Source organism: Mesocricetus auratus, unplaced genomic scaffold, assembly GCF_017639785.1.
Source record: "Mesocricetus auratus isolate SY011 unplaced genomic scaffold, BCM_Maur_2.0 Super-Scaffold_100013, whole genome shotgun sequence".
NCBI classification, from domain to species: Eukaryota; Metazoa; Chordata; class Mammalia; order Rodentia; family Cricetidae; genus Mesocricetus; species Mesocricetus auratus.
The window spans coordinates 50,495,467-50,512,872 of record NW_024429196.1 but is presented as its reverse complement, the minus strand read 5'-3'; the positions used below and the strand labels follow the sequence as shown (position 1 = coordinate 50,512,872).

General features: G+C 39.1%; 1 long non-coding RNA gene across 6 annotated transcripts in view; it reads left to right on the top strand.

The window, feature by feature from the left end:
- The window catches only part of LOC110340244, a 395,612-nt gene that overhangs the window by 290,864 nt on the left and 87,342 nt on the right, over positions 1–17,406 (top strand). For 2 of the 6 annotated variants that reach the window (XR_005880820.1, XR_005880817.1), the window contains exon 4: positions 11,594–11,641. The exons of the other annotated variants lie outside the window; for them this stretch is intronic. This is a non-coding gene — a long non-coding RNA (uncharacterized LOC110340244). The remainder of the gene's footprint in view (positions 1–11,593; positions 11,642–17,406) is intronic. 6 annotated transcript variants of the gene reach the window in all.

The following is a 17,406-nucleotide window of genomic DNA, read 5'->3' as shown; positions in this document are numbered from 1 at the left end:
TGCCCTTGTGACATCATCATGGCTAAAGCTTTCCTGTTGAAAAGACCATAGTGATCCATGCATTTAAAAATACAGTGTTACTTTCACCCACCATATAAAAACAGAACCAATGTCATATTGACCTTTTATATTAATCTTGAATGTAGTGTAGTATTTTATTTTATAGCTGTCAAAATCATATGTTTGTCTGTTGAAAAGTCTAAATTTAAAGAGATATTTGGGGGCTGGAGATGTAACTCAGTTTATAGAATGCTTGTCTGGCATGCACAAAGTCTTGAGTTTTGATACTGGAATCTCATAAATCAGGCATTGAGCTGCACATATATAACCCTAGCACTTCAGAGGTGTGAAGGCAAGATAAGGGGTTCAAGGACATCTTTAGCTACATAGGGAGTCCAAGACTATGTGAGAGCTTGGAGACAGACACAGACAGAAATACACACACACACACGCACACGCACGCACAGAAGCACAGATGCACAAGCACACACACGGGGGCTGGGGGCATGAAGATGGAAATTGATTTGGTGTTAGAAAGCCCAAAGTCCATTTGAGGCAATCCTGACCTATATAGTGAGTTCTAGGCTAGCCAGAGTTCTACAATTAGATCCTGTGTAAAACAAAAACAGAAGCAAAAGAAATGAACAAAAACAACCAAAATGAGCCCAAAGACCCTTACATGGAACATGAACAAAATAGCCTAATTCGAAATTATTTCCTCTTAGCGTTTTATTCTAAATATGATAATACCAATACAAATGTCTGTTTAGTTAATAAATATTGTATTTTTGCCTTATGTCAGAGGTTTGACATGTTTGTCTTATATAATACAGTTACTGGGTGAGGTAGGGTTTGCAATGAGAAAACTGAGTCTTAGGCAGTCTCTGTGTACAATGGACGGATGGAGCAGGACTTGGATTTAGATCTCCTGGTACAGATCTAGACTCCTCATTCTATCACACAGAGAGTGATGTTTAACTTTCAGATCTTTACTTTCTGGTATCAAGATGATTGTATGAGATGACCTCTGACTTGTACACTAGCAGTGGGGTTCACTTTAATAAGTCTGTGTATGATTATAAGCTGATTGCTGTGTTGGAATACTTTATACACTTCAGATTAAAAGATATTTCCCAGGGAAACAAAGAGCTGTCTTTCTTCATTGCTGGAAGACTTTGTTATGTTTGTTACAAATGGGTTGATACATTTTCTCCCTAAATACTTATCAGTCAAAGCCTTATGGCTTCTACTGTTAAGGATGGTATACTTGAAGGGAAGCCATTCTCCTCTATCATTTTGTCAGGAATTGGCCATAAAGAAGGGTTAATTCCTTCAGGCCAACTCTAAAACTTTGTTTTATGAAAATAAAATTTATGGTAATAATATTTCATGATCTGTAATAACAGAAGGCTTTGTCCCTCTTTCCTGTAGTAAGGATTAATTTCTGGAGCTTTTAGCACATGTAGGTCAGTGGTACTGTGTTTGCCTGGCATGTGGTGGGCCATGTATTCCACCACCAGCATCGCATACAAAATAGAATCTTTCCAGGACAAAGAGCTTCAAGCTACTTTCTTCTTTTCATCACAACACTGATCCCAATGCCAGATGCCATAAAATGCCTTAGATAGAGTACACTCTGTTTCCCAAGACTTGGTTTGGCATTTAAACCTTTTAAATAGGGAACTGTATAAGAAAATCTAATATAATACCTAAAAATGGTGCAGTTGCAGACCTGGTGGAGGAGGTTGCTTGCTGGCTTGAGTTCAGAATTTTTGTAAGAAAAAAATCTTTAGCTGCTAGAAACAGGGTCCCAGGGTATAACCCAAGCTAGCCTTGAACTCTCAGTGATCCACTTGCTTCAGCTTCTGGAGTGCTGGGATTACAGTCATGAGCCATTCGGCCTTGCTCAAAAACATCTTTGGAAAGGGAACTTTTCATTAACACAGGCTTGTCAAAGTAGTGTGTGTACCAGGAAGAACACAATCAAGCCAGTGTATTGTCTGCTCCTATCTTGCCATAGCCTGTTGTTAGCAGGCAGTAAGTAGACCTAGGGCTGGATCCATGGAACACTAGATAAAGATGGGACTACTAGCTCCCGATACTTGTGATGATTGTGATTGGAACTAGAGCATACAGCTTTCACAACAGTTATGGAACTATACTTTAAAAGAAGTTAGACCTTTAATGTCCTCTCTACTGAGCTGTTTGGTGCCAAGTATTTGTGAAAATTTATGTTTCTTTAGTGCATGTTTATTCCCAAGCTGAAAAATTTTAAACTGTTTTTAGCCCCTTCCTTCAAGGATATTGCTTGGCTTTTTGATTTACACAAATTATATTATGTAGGTCAAATCCTTGACTAGAAATTCATCTAAATAAGGTTTACCTTGGAATCCTGTGTTTAAATAGCACTGGAAAGAAATGTGCTTAACTTCATGGTTTTTCCCTGAAGTAAGACAGCCAGTGCTGAGTATTTCTTTTGTTTGTGTTCCTCAGTACTTTTAGGTTATAGCCCATTTTAGGGATAGAAAAGTGGGTTTTTAAATGCTCCCTTCTCCTATGATATGTTAGAAAATGTTTGGATGAAAATGTTTATTTTTTTGTTGTACATAACATCTTGTGTCTAGAACGTCTATTTTGCTGGGCTTTTCTTTTTACAGATATCAGCCCTGTTCAGTTTTCCACAGTATAAGTTTTTTTAATTTAAATTTTATTTTTAAAACAATCTTATTTTACATACCATTTCCAGTTCCCTGTCCCTCCCATCCCCCCAGTGGCTTGGGCAGTTTGTGGGGCCACTAGCAGTGGAACCAGTATTCATCCCGAGTGTATGGACTGACTTTTTGGAGCTGATTCCCTTTGGAGGGATACCTTGCTCAGCATAAGTTTTGCTGTCTCGCATCATTTGATTTCCAGAGGTTAAGAAAGTGATTAGCATTTGTTTAAGAAAAATGGTGTGACTCTTAACATATGAATATATTTATTGCATTGCCCTTCAGTCAACACTTGGTGTGAAAAGAATACTCATGTTCCTAAAAATAAATTGCTTATTCATTTTTCCATGAGAAGTAATCTACCTTTTATCTAATTAAAAACATTTTTTAGTTTGTCTTTCTTGACTCAGGCACTACTCCAAATGACTGATATTTTGAATCAACTTAGCCACCATGAATGTAGTCGGGCTAAATTATGCCATTATCAACTTTATTATTTTAATTCCAAATGTAAAACCATATGCTGAGCCATTAACCAAGTCTTTGTAATTTAAAGGGAATTGAAATCACACACAGTGTTTTCTTTGACAATAGTGGAATTAAATTAGAAGTTAATAATGGAAAGCCACGAAGAAAATCCCTAACATTTAGAAATTAAACAGCACACTTCCAGATAACCCATAGGTCAAAGAAGAACCCAAAAGGGAAATTAGAATGGATTTTGAAATAATGATAATGTACACTCAGTATATCAAAATCTGTAGGAGTAAAGCGCAGGCTGTCTTTTAGAAGGAAATTTATTGTTTTCAAAGATTTTTTGTTTGGGATAAAGTAAGACTTTCAAACCATGCAAATATATTTGGTAACATTATCAACTGATGTAAGTAAGTTAAGCCTGGATGTGTTGACTAATGCATACCTGTCATCCCAGCATTTGAGAAGTTGAGGCAAGAAGAATGCTAAGAGGTCAAGATTAACCTGGGCTACATAGGGAGTTCTAGGCCGCAATGAGGTACAATATGACACAGAATCTCAAAATAGACAAAAAGAAAAGAAATGCAAGATAAGAATCAATGTCTGATTGTTCCTCGGATTGGGGGATCGATCTGAGCAGAGCCACAGAGATACCGTGACTGTGTTTTTTTTAACTGATGTGTTCTATTGATGACTATTCTGGATTCAATCGCGATCTTCTAAAATTCCTATACGTGAGTCTCAAATCCTAGCACATCACCATATGAATGCGATTAAGTTATCATAGAAACTTTAAAGTAATTAAGTTGCCATGAAGCCATATCCCAACACCACAAGTGTCCTTACAAGGAGAGTCAGGCTGAAGGAAGATGAGAATATAGTGAGAACCGTGGGAAGAGGCCGCTGCCAGGTGGCTGTACTCAAAGCAGTGGGGACATAGAGGAAACCAGCATTGCCGGTATCAAGACCCGGATGCCCCGCCTTCTGAGCTGTGGAACCACACATTTCTGTTCTTTAAGCCACCTAGGGTGAGGCTTTTCTTACTTCAACCTGTTCTGGTTAGTATTTTATCACTTTTACAAGCTAGAGTCATTTGGGAAGATGAAAACCTCAACTGAGAACATGATTCCACCAGACTGGCCTATGTGCAAGCCAGTCGGGGCTGGGGACATGTTCTTGATTAGTGATTGATATGGGCCCAGCTCACCTGGGCGGTGCCACCACTGGGCGGGTAGTCCTGAGCCGAGCAGGCCAGCAGCAAGCTAAGAAGGCAGGCTAAGCAAACAACGGGGAGGAAGTTAGTAATGCTCCTGTGCCGTCTTCCGATCAGTTCGTGTCTCTAGGTGCCTGCCTTGAGTTCCTTCTTCCTTGGATAGTGGACCATGACCTGATATTTGTCAATAACATAAGCCCTTTTCTCCCCATGTTGCTTTGGTCATGGCTTTTTATCATGGCAACAGACACCTAACTATTACACTGCTCTAGCAAGCTAATACATTTTGAATTGACTACATGTAACTATGCTAAATTATACTGTTAGGCACTTTTATTATTTTGATTCTGAATGTTTAGATTGTGTGCTGAACCACTGAACTAGTCTTTATGACTCAATAGGCATTAAAATCATGCAAAACTGTATTTATGCATATGTGCATGCATGCACACACATACACACCACCCCTGTCCTCTGCGAGGGCAATCAGTGTGCTTAACCTCTGAGGCATCCCTTCAGTCCCCAACAAAGCATTTTGAAATAAAATTTTCATTCTTAGCTGTGTCATGATTTTTGCATTTAATATTTTATAAGTTAGTTGCAGATGAATAAATGGCTAATGCCATAGTGAGGCTTCCTGTGTCAAAGCATGTTGATGGCATTTTCAGGATTCCAGCTTTAATGTTTAAACACAAAGGAGTGGCTGTGTGTAAATATTTAAAATGTGATGGACAATGCTATCACTTCTGGTAGTGTTTTATAGCTCACTGTTGTGCAGTTTAAAGAAAAACCTGGGTCAAATTTGTGTCTCCTGTGCCTGGCACAATGGCGTGAGCGCTAACTGTTGCCAGGGCTGTCATTTATCATTGTTATTTTGTTGCAGTTTAGTTTTCTTGAAAGGTACAGAGTTGCAGAATCAGTCTTATACTGGATGTGCAGAAATAGGGGTGAGTCAAATCCGTTGAGAAAATGGCTGTTTCCTGTCGGCCCGAGGTTAAACATTTGGAGAGCAATTGTAAGTATCCTCCTCGGGCCAGGGTTATCTCTACTCTGCCTCCAGAGCCAATGCAGTTTTCTGCCTTGGGGACTGGGCAACAGCAATGACCGATAATAGGAGACAAAATTGTTATTTCAGGGCCACGTCTGCTTTTAATACTTCATGTGGGCTTTTCCCCAGGGGCAGGTAGAAAAAGAATAGGGATGAGTTACTATTTTGGAGTCAAGCTTTTGACCTGGCCTGATTTGGGGCCCTGCGTGTCACGTAAACCTTGTATGTGGACATGTTCATGTATGGATGTTTGTCTGTGTACACGGACTTAGAGCATATGTAAGTATTTATTTGCTTTCAGGATGGCATTCATAGCCCAACTGCTACCATATGAGAAATGAAAACCATGCTACTCACTGAGCAGTTGGAATTAGGCAATCTCTCAGAAAACTCTGCCTCTAAGTAAAACTCATTTTAACTCCTTTCATGATTCCCCTCATCCTCCCCCTCCCCCTGCCCTGCCAAGTTGTCTGGCTTCTCCTTCCTCCCTTTCTTTGTCTCTCCCTCTCTTTTTCCCCATTTCTCCCTGGTACCTGGGATTTTATAATTAGAAAGTTGGTCATTGGATAAAAGATTCTGGGGGCTTGCCCAGGAATTTCCATTTAAGTGGTTAGAGTGCATGGAAGGTAAGATGTGGCTTCCTGAGAGGGATGGGAACACTTTATGGTATCTACTGATGTAGTTGGTCTGACAGAAGGGGATGGGGACATGTGTTTGAAGCATGTGTTTGAAGCATGGCCTGGACACTGGCAGTTCTCACTGTAGAACATATAATCACTTGTCTACTAGAACATATTAGCTTCTTGTTTTCAAACACATTCTCAAATTTTGCAATGATAATTTTATAATTATGACCATACCATGAAATTTTAGTCCCTGTGTTGGTTCACCTTTCTGCTAATCTCCATGCCATAATCTTTGTTTCTAGCTAATGATTGATTGAAGAATGAGTGTGTTAATTAAGCCAGAAAGATTTGTGTAGCCATCATCATTTTTTGGTATGTGTATGAGCAGGCCTAGTTAAGAAAGAATCCTGGCCCTGAGTCAATGCCATAGTCACCTGTCCTATTCAGGCAGTATTAATTAAGTTGTGTCAGCCTTTATAGGGTTTTTCATATAATTTCTGGTTCTATAGTTATGTGGCCATTCCAAGCTTGAGCAATTTATTCCTAGCTATGTTTGCATGAATTATGAAAATATAATAAACGTAGCTCTCCATATTCACAGGCATGTTCAGCCAGCTATAGGTAAAAAATATACAGGGAAAAATTATGTCAATGGTGAACTTGTGAAGATTTCTTTTCCTGTCCTTCTTCTTTAAGCATGACAATATGACAATGACCCACACAGCCCTTATATTGTGCTACATATTATTAACCATCTAGAGATCAGAGAAGGTATACAAGAAGGTGGGCAAAGTATGCATACAAATACTATTCCACTTGATGTAAGAGATTTGTGAATTTTGGTATCCATGAAGGATTTTAGGTGCGTAATATATATAATCATGAATGTTTATAATTTAAGTCAATATTTTATTAATGTCTACTGCCTATTAATATAGTAACATGGTTGATGCTGAGTTCTTTCTAAAGACAAAAGGTTTATTTAGTTCTCAGTTCTGGGAGTTTCAAAGGCATAACATTGGCTCTGGTGAGGTCCTCATGGTAGTTGGTGTCATGGTGACATGCAAGAGAGATTTCTTGGAGAGACAGAAGTCAGAGAATGACAGACAGGCTCTGGTCTAGTGGCCTCCTACTTGATCCCATATATAAAGGTCTTGCCACCTCGTACTATAGAACATTGAAAAACATAGTCTTGATACACAGACCCTTCGGAATACAACTAGTCTGTATTTAAACCATAATGAGTAAGCATTAGTCTATTTTTAGAGTTTAGAAAATGGCGGTCTGGTCTGTGGCATAGAATACAAAGTCACAGTGAAGGCTATATAGGGAGATCATGGAGGACAAATGGATAGAAGGAGACCAAGATGAAAGAATCAGGTGCTTCAGGATGAAGATACAGGTGTTCTGTAGATGGCCGGGATAAATAAAAGGTAACCAGAAAGTGATTTCAGAAGTGCCACACTTAGCCTACCTCAAACTTGATCTCCTTCACAAAGAGGCCTATCTATCTTGCTCTTTGAGTAAGTTATGAACCAATGGAAGAACCATTGAGAAAGATTTAATGTCTTTCCTCTGCTTTACTTTAAAACACAAATGCCTTTATAAAGTGATTCATTGTGAAGATTGGGTTCAGTGACCTGGACAAGGCAAGACGAAGTGGGGTAAGTTCCATTCATTCAGCCACTGCAGAGTTCACAGGGCACCTGTGGGGACTGTGCCAGCAAGTGGCATGGCCGAGGGTTAGAATGTAGGGAGGCTACACAAGTGGTCAGAGACCAAACTTTTATTCCACAGACATTAGTATGTGTACTCCAGACTAATGCCAAATTCATGTGCTTAAATGTCAAAGTAGTTCTCTCTCTCTCTCTCTCTCTCTCTCTCTCTCTCTCTCTCTCTCTCTCTCTCTCTCTCTCTCTCTCTCTCTTTCTCTCTCTCTCCCTGGGTGGGTGGGCATGCACCACAGGCCCATGTTTATGGGAGTCACTTCTCTTCCACAGTATGGGCACTGGGGAATCTGTCAAGTTTGTCAACAGGGCCTTTGTCTGTTTAACCATCTTGTCTGCATGAAGTGTTTATTTTTGTATCCAAAGGACCAGCCTTCTGTCAAATTCATATTAAGGTGCTAACATTCCCAAGTTTTGTCTATGGTCAACACATTTATAGGAAAAGAACTAGCTGAATTCTCTGAAGATCTCTTTTAGTTTAATGGAAGATAAATGCTAAGGCCTTTGAAGATAAACATAGGTTGAAAAGTTGACATATTGGTGGTTATCCTTGTGTAGAAAAAAAAAACAATGATAGCATACAGGGAAGCATGTTTCAATAGTCTGGGCATAACCTTTCCTGCATAATTCAGTCATTTTTCATGATAGTTAGAATGTACTAGTCAGACCAAATTAAAATTTGAGGATGTCATTTTCTTTATGAAATAATAGAATTCACACTAAAGTTTATTGGCTATAAAGGTGTTTATGTTTCTATACATTGCTGTATACAAGCACATTTTATTACATTTATGAGAACATGTATTTTACACATTATGAAGATACTAAGGGCCCTTTCAGGATGTGACACGCTACAAAACAATTTATTCACACCCATTTTCTCCCACTGCTGCGGCAGGAGGTGACAGCAATGGGAACTTGGCCCTGGGTCTTCACCGAGGATGGGGTCAAGGTTCCCTTGGACAGCAGTGACTTGAGCACACTGACTGGAAGATGGATTAACTTTGCAGTTCACACTCTGTCACTTCAATTTTACGTTATCATCAGTCAGCAAAATCTCCACCCTTCCTGAAGGACCAAGGCACAGGAGGGTGGGATGGCTTGTTACTTTTCACTCAGAGATTAACGGCACTGATCTTTAACAGGTGGGATTATCCACCACCAGATTAACTGTCCAGTGACAATGACGAGGGAGGAGCTATTTCTGAAGACACTCAAAAAGTGCAAGAAAGGGATGAATCATAAGCGTGCTTGACAATGAATCGTAAAGATGAAGAAAGAGACTGGAAGGGAAAAACACATAATAAGGGAAACATTACAGTAAGCAGGGAATCTTACAGAGAGAAACAAGATTCAGATCTTTCCTTAAATGACACCTTTCGTTGAATTAATTTATATTCATTTGACAGTGAAATAACTTTTTGAATGCATCATTTTAAGAGAAGTTTTTAAAATGTGTAACAAGATAGAAAGTGTTTTCCACCTTTTTGTACAGTATGAACTAAGGATTTTAAAACTTGAGTTTATCTTGTGTGGCGTCTTTCTTTTTTGACTTGGGAAGCAGAGAAAGACATAATGTGTTTCATGTTCAGAGTGGTTCTTGATAGAGTGACCTCTGTATCTTGTATAAAAGTGTTGAAGCGCATGCAGATTCAAATATGGAGAACCTATGCAAGTAAGTGACAATGTCGCACCTGCCCATGACTCCACAGATATGTCAATATGAAAATCAAAAATTAGATGGTTTACTGGATTTCCCAGCAAAAGTTATTGCTTGTCTAAAATTGCCATTTCACTTCCCTGCAGGAGACAGATGGGATTTAGTGCTTGCCGTATTTGCTTTAAATGAACTCACCCATCAAGCCTTCTCAGTTCCCTTTTCAGCGAGAAATCCATGCAATGCCACCAAGCAGAGTTACAGAGAGAGCAGTGGAGATTGTGGTAATTTTGTTTTGCAGCTACAGCATTCGGGATAGGCCTTTTACTTAGATCACAGGGATACACCAGCATCACTAAGGACCCAGGACTTCTTGTTCTCTCAACTATGCTGAAAGAACTTCCTGGGTATCACCTGCCAGCTTTCCCCTATCTCATTTGAATAGCCATTTCTTTACCCTCATTTGTCAATTGAGGAAACTTAGTGAGCTCTGGAGAAGACATTGGCTATAAGAAGGTGCACCTCTCATAAGAAGCAGAGCCAGCATTTGAACCTGGGAAACTTGTTCCAGAGTTTTCATTAGTTTCCTCATGTGTTTTGCAAGAGTAAGTTTGGATGTTCCTATATCTGTGCCACTGAACAGTAATTCTGATTATAGAATTATGTAGCAAATTACTTTTATAGTGTCTTGGCCATTGTGCAGTGAATGTATATTGGTTGCTCTTTTCGATATCATACTGGTAAATTGTTTCATATTCTGTCTGGGTATATAGTCTATTTACTTTCATGTCTAGAATTCTGTCTGGATGTGTGTCGTTTCAGACACTGTGACTTTTCACTAATATTGAATGTTGCTAGGTCTAAACTTGTTTCCTCCATAGGGACCTATTCCATACAATGGCTGCCATGTTTGCTAGAAAAAAAATTTTTTAATTTTATTTTATGAGCATTGGTGTTTGCCTGCATGTATATCTGTGTGAGGGTATTGGTTCCCCTGGAACTGGAGTTACAGACAGTTGTGAGCTGCCATGTGGGTGTTGTGAGTTGAACCCAGGTCCTCTGACCAAGCAGTCAGTACTGTTAACTGCTAAGCCATCTCTCCCACCCCACTGGATGCTTCTTAAATGGCAGGAACCACATGCATATGCTGGAGGGTGACTGCAATGAGTCTTGTACCTGTACTCACAAAACCACGTCTGCCTGCAGTGGTAAGCATACAGTAGGGGCGAACTCTGATTGCACAGCATGGAAAGCCAGGACTCCTGTTTCTTAGAAAGGACGGAACATATCACCTCCTCCATTCATTCATGTGTCCTTATTCTCAAGGGATCCATTTGAAGGTTCAGTGTAGAGGTCTGTTGATCATGATCTTTAGATTCCAAAGTGGGTCTGAAGCTATTTCGAGAAAATAAAAGTGTGTCCAGTTCTCAGTGATTATAATTGTCAGCTTCTAATTTCACGTTGAAAATCTAGTGAGGCCTTCACAAAGCCCTTGGGTAGCTGCAGCACACACAGTCTTTCCAATTCATCTACATGTAGATGTGGAGTATTTGTTATGCTGGAGCAAAATACTGTGTGTTTGATACTGTGCCAAAACTAAGTCATTAGAGAATGCTCTCAGCCAAGCCCACAGTTCACTGTTAGTCGGAGGAACAGTCTTATAGACTTCAGTCAGGGCTTCTTAACGCCTTTTTTTTTTTTTTGCTGTCTTTTTCTATATGAGAGATTCCTATGTGACCCCCGTGTATGTAGGAATGTATACTAGACACGCAGTGTGAGGATCAACCCTGAGCTGTGGTTAGTGTCACTAATGCACTAATGAGACATATGCTGATAGTAAATCACAAATAAATTTATCTTAAAGTAATTCTTTGCCACACATACAACTTAACCGCTTATTAACATAAAAGAAATTTCATCTAATGAGATGGTTGTGTTTGTGTAGTTTTACATAAAAACCTTAAATTTTGGGGCTGGAGAGAGTGCTCAATGCTCAAGTACTGGGTTTGATTCTCAGCACCCATTTGGCTTCATGGATTTGATTCTGAGTTCATTTTGGGCTGTTGCACATTCAGAAAACTTTTACTGTTCCCAGATTTTTCATGACCCTCACATTAATTATGTGATTCCATCTTAGGTCACAGCCCATAGTTGAAGAAGTTGTTACTTAACACACAGGCAGTGGGTGAGTCCATGTTAAAGCATGTTTTGTTCGCCTTTTATTTTTTATTTTATTTATTTATCTACTTTTTGAAATTTAAATTAGAAACAATCTTATTTTACATATCAATCCCAGTTCCTTCTGTCTCCCACCCTCCCATCCCCCATGGAGCACCCCTCCCTCTCTCCATTCACTCCCCAGGGAGAGTGAGGGATCATTAAAGTCTGTCACATCATTTGGGGCAGATCATTGGCCCTCTCCTGTGTATTTAGGCTGAGAGAGTATCCATCCATGGGGGAATGGGCTCCCAAAGTCCATTCGTGCACTAGGAATAAATAAATACTGCTTCCACCGCAAGAGGCTCCATAAACTGCCCAGGCCTCCTAATTGTGACCCAAGCTCAGAGGCCCTGGTTTGGTCTGATATTGGTTCCCCAGCTGTCTGGCTGGGGTCCATGAGCTTCCACTTGCTCAGGTCTGCTGTTCCTGTGGGTTTCCCCAGATATAATGTATAGGGAGCAGCTTACTCTCTTGAATGAGGATGACCCCCAAACAGTTGCATCACCACAAAATATCATCCTATCATTCCTAGAGAGAGCCCTACCTTGGGTCAACCTTCAGCTTCCTATATCCTGCTGCACCTCCCAGCATTACTTGCAGATGCGGATAGGGACAGAAGGAAATGGAACTGTGGGTGGGGTCTTCCCTGTACCCTTATTACTATGGTTTCATGTGGAATTCAAGGGAAAGAAAAGATTATTTATGTGCAAGTTTCACAGGAAGGCAGGATTCTATTTTAAATGCTGAGGGTAAAACTGAGTACGATGGTTGAGGATAGACATTCAAGAATGAGAGAAGTTCAGGAACCGGTAGAATGCATGTTATTTACATGGAGAGGAGGTGATCTTTACTAGAGGCACGATTTTCTGGATAAGGAATACTATGACATAAAAATCTGTAACGAACAAGAGAACTGAATGGTGAATGTATGTTTTTTTTAAATATCATTAAAGATTATTTGGAGTCAGACTGCTAAATTATTCTTTAAGATAGTGTTTCTTGTAGCCTAGACTGGCCTTGAAGTCACTGTTTAACTAAGGTGACATTGAACTTTTGATCTTCCTGCCTCTGTCTCCAGAGTGCTGGGGTACAGGCATTACCACCATGCCCAATTTGATGCTGCGCTTTGGATCGAAGCTCAGAGCTTGATAGTGCTGGTCAAGCACTCTGCCAACTAAGCCACATTCCCAGCTAAGACTGTTAGATCATTGTTTTCATTGTTGTTGTTTTTCATTAAATTATTTATGATATGTGTGTGGGTGTTTTGCCTGAATATGTATGCACCACACCCACGCCTGGTGATAATTTGTGTCATCTCTATTGCTACAACATGAACTTTTTTTCATCCCAGAATATACATGAGTTCTAGCTTTCTGTGAATCGGTGACTGTAAAATATGGGCTCACACTGTGCTGTGGAGGGGATGCAAGAAGCAGCATTTTGGAAGAAGACAGCAAGAGGAAGAAAGTATGACTTAAGGGGTGTTTACATCACTTTGTTTGCTTCTAGCTTTGTGTCCCCACAGGTCTAGGCCAACAGCCTTAAAAATACAGAGGAATCTAAAATGTTTATAGCACCTCAGAGTTGTTGATAGGAACTAACTAAAAAAACAAAAAACAAAACAAAACAAAACCAACCAATCAAACAAAACTAAATAGAGCTGTTGGCCTCTGTTTTTTATTCATTGATATTGCGGTTGAAGGTTTTTTCCTTGTTGATCATATTGATCAACTCTAGTATATTTGTGTATGTTACAACTTTCCAAAACCATGCTTATGTATTGCAATGTATTTTACATATTAAATAACACTATAATAGGATGATTTGATATAGTTGTAACAGAAGATAAAAGGGAAAAATTTAGGCTACAATACCGCCCCCGGAACAAAAAATTTTTTTCCAATCACTTTTTCTATGTAGGTCACTGTGACAAGTGTATTCAGTGGTTATTAATTGGTATTGACAATGGCAATGGCATTAAAAAGCAAACCTAACTTTCAGTCTCATTGTCTGAAAGGACCAATACATGCTGGAAAAATTTAGGAATACAAACACAGGTCTTATTGTTTCAGGATAAAGACAGTTGAATTCACAGATATGCTACAGGGAGGAGGAGCAGCATGAGGAGAACACTGACTTGCAACTATGAGTTGAAGTTAGGAGAAAAAAGCTTTCTATCATCTTAGGACTTACGTCTTTTTGACTCCATTCCAGTGTGCTTCATCATCTCTTTATTACCCTCTCTTCATTTCTTTTCTATGTATTAATATGCCCACACTTATACCTGCATTGTCTGTCTTAATAGTGATTCCTTGGAGAATATTGCTATCAGTGGTAAGGTGGAGAACATTCTATAGGCACCCACACTTCCTGTGACATTCCACATTATTAATCACACCATACTACTGAACAAAGGTTTCCTGGAACCTGGTGTAGTCCACAAGGACATGGTTGAAGGAGGCAGAGTCCCTCCACATGTAGATGTGGATAAGGCTTTGAATTTTGTTTCAATCATCCTGCCTCTGCAAGTGCATTCTGACAGGTTGTTTGGGTAGGACCATGTGGTCTGCCTAGTACTTCTATTTTATGTGGTCTACTTTTGGATCATCAAAGGACCATGCACATTGGAATCTAAAAATTACTTTTTCCTCTCACCACATGTGAAAGAAATTGGGTGGAAAATAGGGCTGTTTTAGTAGATGCTCAACTGCCTTCACTGCTTTTCCATGTCTACATTTAAGATCACTTCCTTTTCTAGATCTTGAAGTGAGAGTCAAAGATGTATGTCTCAGTTAAAATTAGCTAACAGAAAAGCAAATCTAGAGAAATTCTAGGAGAATCAGTAAGTCAATGAACTGATTGTTAGTTATAAATTCCCTTAGTTCTAACTCATTCTTTATAAACATAGGTTAAAACCTTAAAAATATTGGTTTTTATTTTGGGGGAGGGATCAACTATATCTCAACTGAATTTTAGAATTGATAATATATGCCTGCGTTAATTTAAAATATTTCTATTAATTCTTTAATAATTTTGTAAAGTTTTAAAACAATACTTACTCCAAATCCTCCACTTAACTTTTCTCAGCCCCACCCTTGCTTTCCTATTCCCACCATCCTTCTTTCCTCTTGTTTTAAATTTAATAACCAACCAATTCCAATTTGAGCTGTTCATATACTTAAGAGGTGAGGTCATCCACTGGAATGTGCTCAATCTACCCTTAAAGAAAACTGACTCTCTCGCCTCCAGAAGGTATCAGCTGTCCACAGTACCACAGGTGGGCTCATCAACCCTTCCCACACTGTGTTAGAATGTTGCTGACTTGATATTATGGAGGCAACCACAACTACTTTTAATTCACAGGTACAGAGGTCCTTCCTTGTCTGGAAGAGTTTTTACTCAGGCTCTTCTTAACTTCTGCCTCCTAAAATCTGTCCCTTCTTTCTTGATGGTCCCTGCAATTTGAGAGGTGATGTGATATATATGCCCCATTTGTGGCTGAGCATTTAACAGTCACTTATTCTCTGAACTTTGATTACTTGTAAGTTTCTGCATCTGTCATCTACTACAAAAATAAACTTATCTGATAATGTCTTAGAGCTGCACCATGGGTAGAGTGAGATACACATTTAAAGAGTGGCTTGATGCCATGTCCATTTAGAAAATAATAATAATAATAGATTTACCCCTGGGACTTGCGAGCTCCCCAAACATGAGTTCTTGGACAGATTTGCAGTACCAGGTATTTGTTTTATACAACGAAATAGGCCTTTGTTGTTTTATTGTCAGCACAGTGACTGCATTTGAATCCTCTGCTGTTTCAGCTACTGACTTTGGCTCCAAAACCAGTGCCCTGCTGCTCAGGTCAAGGCCAGGTGGGACTTCTGCATCCCACTGGAACCACCTCTGTCTCTGCAGTCAAATGTAATTTTTAACTAAGTCTCTATCATTCTATTTTAGCAATAAGGACTTGGGAATCCGATACTGGGGTGAAAACCTGCTAGCTCAGAGAGGTCAAGAAGCAACCAGTTGACCTTTCTCCTTAGCCAGTGACCCAGTAAGATAAGGGTGTTTTCTTCTGTCCCAAATAAAAAAAAGACTGCCAACTTATAAAGTCCCTCCCTACTACTTCCTGTGCATTTCTCCATCCATTTTCCAGATTCCCTCTAACTCTCTTTGGCTACTTCCTTTCAAGTAGTTGCTGGCTCTACCTCCTGACCCTAGGTTTTATTTAATTAATGCAAACTCAAGGTTCATAGTATGATCAAATATCCTGCAATAGGCTTTAAATTCAAATAAAAAAGTGATTGATTATTCCCATCATATTTATGCCATTATTATACTCATGAACATATCTTGCCTTGCTATGCCATTTAAGTGGGGGGAGTGATGACAAAATAGAAGGTTGGGGAAAAATAAGTAACTCTAAGGATCTTTGAAAAGCAGTTTGTAATATTTATGTTCCTATAAAAAGTCTACTTTAAGTTACCCTATCAAGGTGGTTATGAGCATCTCAGAAGCTATAGGTTGCTATATAAAAAGCTCAGTGCCTGTGTAGGATGTTTCCCCTTGAGTTGTTGATCATAAGTGTCCCAGAGAAAACCCCAAACAGTACAACCTATTGCCTTTGCTCCTGGTTGTCTACCAAACTTGAAAGTAAGATCTTAGTGCTGAAGACATCATACACATTGGTCATAGGACATGGAGTAGTCACAAGAAGTTTTCTTCCTATTGCTTATCTCTCATATTACTGCAAGGTGCTATGCCAGCCATTGAATGGAAACATCCTCAACAGTCTTACCCAGTTGTTACCCCTATAAACTGTAAAATATTAGAGTGGTTTAGAATGGTTTTTAAAACAGTGTCATACTTGCCGAAGTCCATGTGCCAGATTTCCTCTGTAATTTCTTGAAATGCAGATTTAGAACAAAATTAGGGGAAATCAGAGAGAAGAAAAATAGGATGGTAAACTCCAATTTAAGTCCCAAATTCATAGAAGTTATTATGCATTTAGTCCATATTTTAAGTAGATAACCATGAGTTTCAAGAAGATTATTTAAAAACTAAGTTACTTGGGAGTGGCCTTCCCGAGCCTTTTCATTCATTCATTTATTTATTTTAGTATGCTCATTCTATTTCCTTGGTCACCCTATATGGTCAAGGTTTCTTTATATCCAAATGGGATCTCTCTTTAAGCTATCCCAGGATGTCATGTGTGTAGCTATTCTCTTTGGGTTTGTTTGTGTCTGGTCCTCTTGGAGATTTTCAAAATAATCAAAAAACACTTATGTCATAGGCAGTGTTTACTGTCTTTAACAATAGTTTACTTTTTAAAAAATAAGTGGTGTGTTGGAACATGTATTTGAGAACCAGTATGGACAGCAGCAGATTGAGTGTGAGACACTGCAGTCATACTCCTTGGATTCACATACTGGCACGGCCGTGTTCTGAGAGTATAACCTTGGATGACTTAACCTAGCCTTGCTTTATCTGTTTGTAAAATAAAATACATGATGATACTGACTGGTACCGTGTGTGTGTGTGTGTGTGTGTAAATATGTAAAAACTTAAAACAGGACTAGGTATTTAATGTAGGTTAAACTGAAAGTATTAAATATTAAAATTATTATTACTAAATAAGTTTGTGAAAAGCATTAAGCCATTTTCGTGTTGCATTTCTTTAAAAAGTGGTTTCATTTTTCCTCTGTGGTTTTGATCAGTTACCTGGAG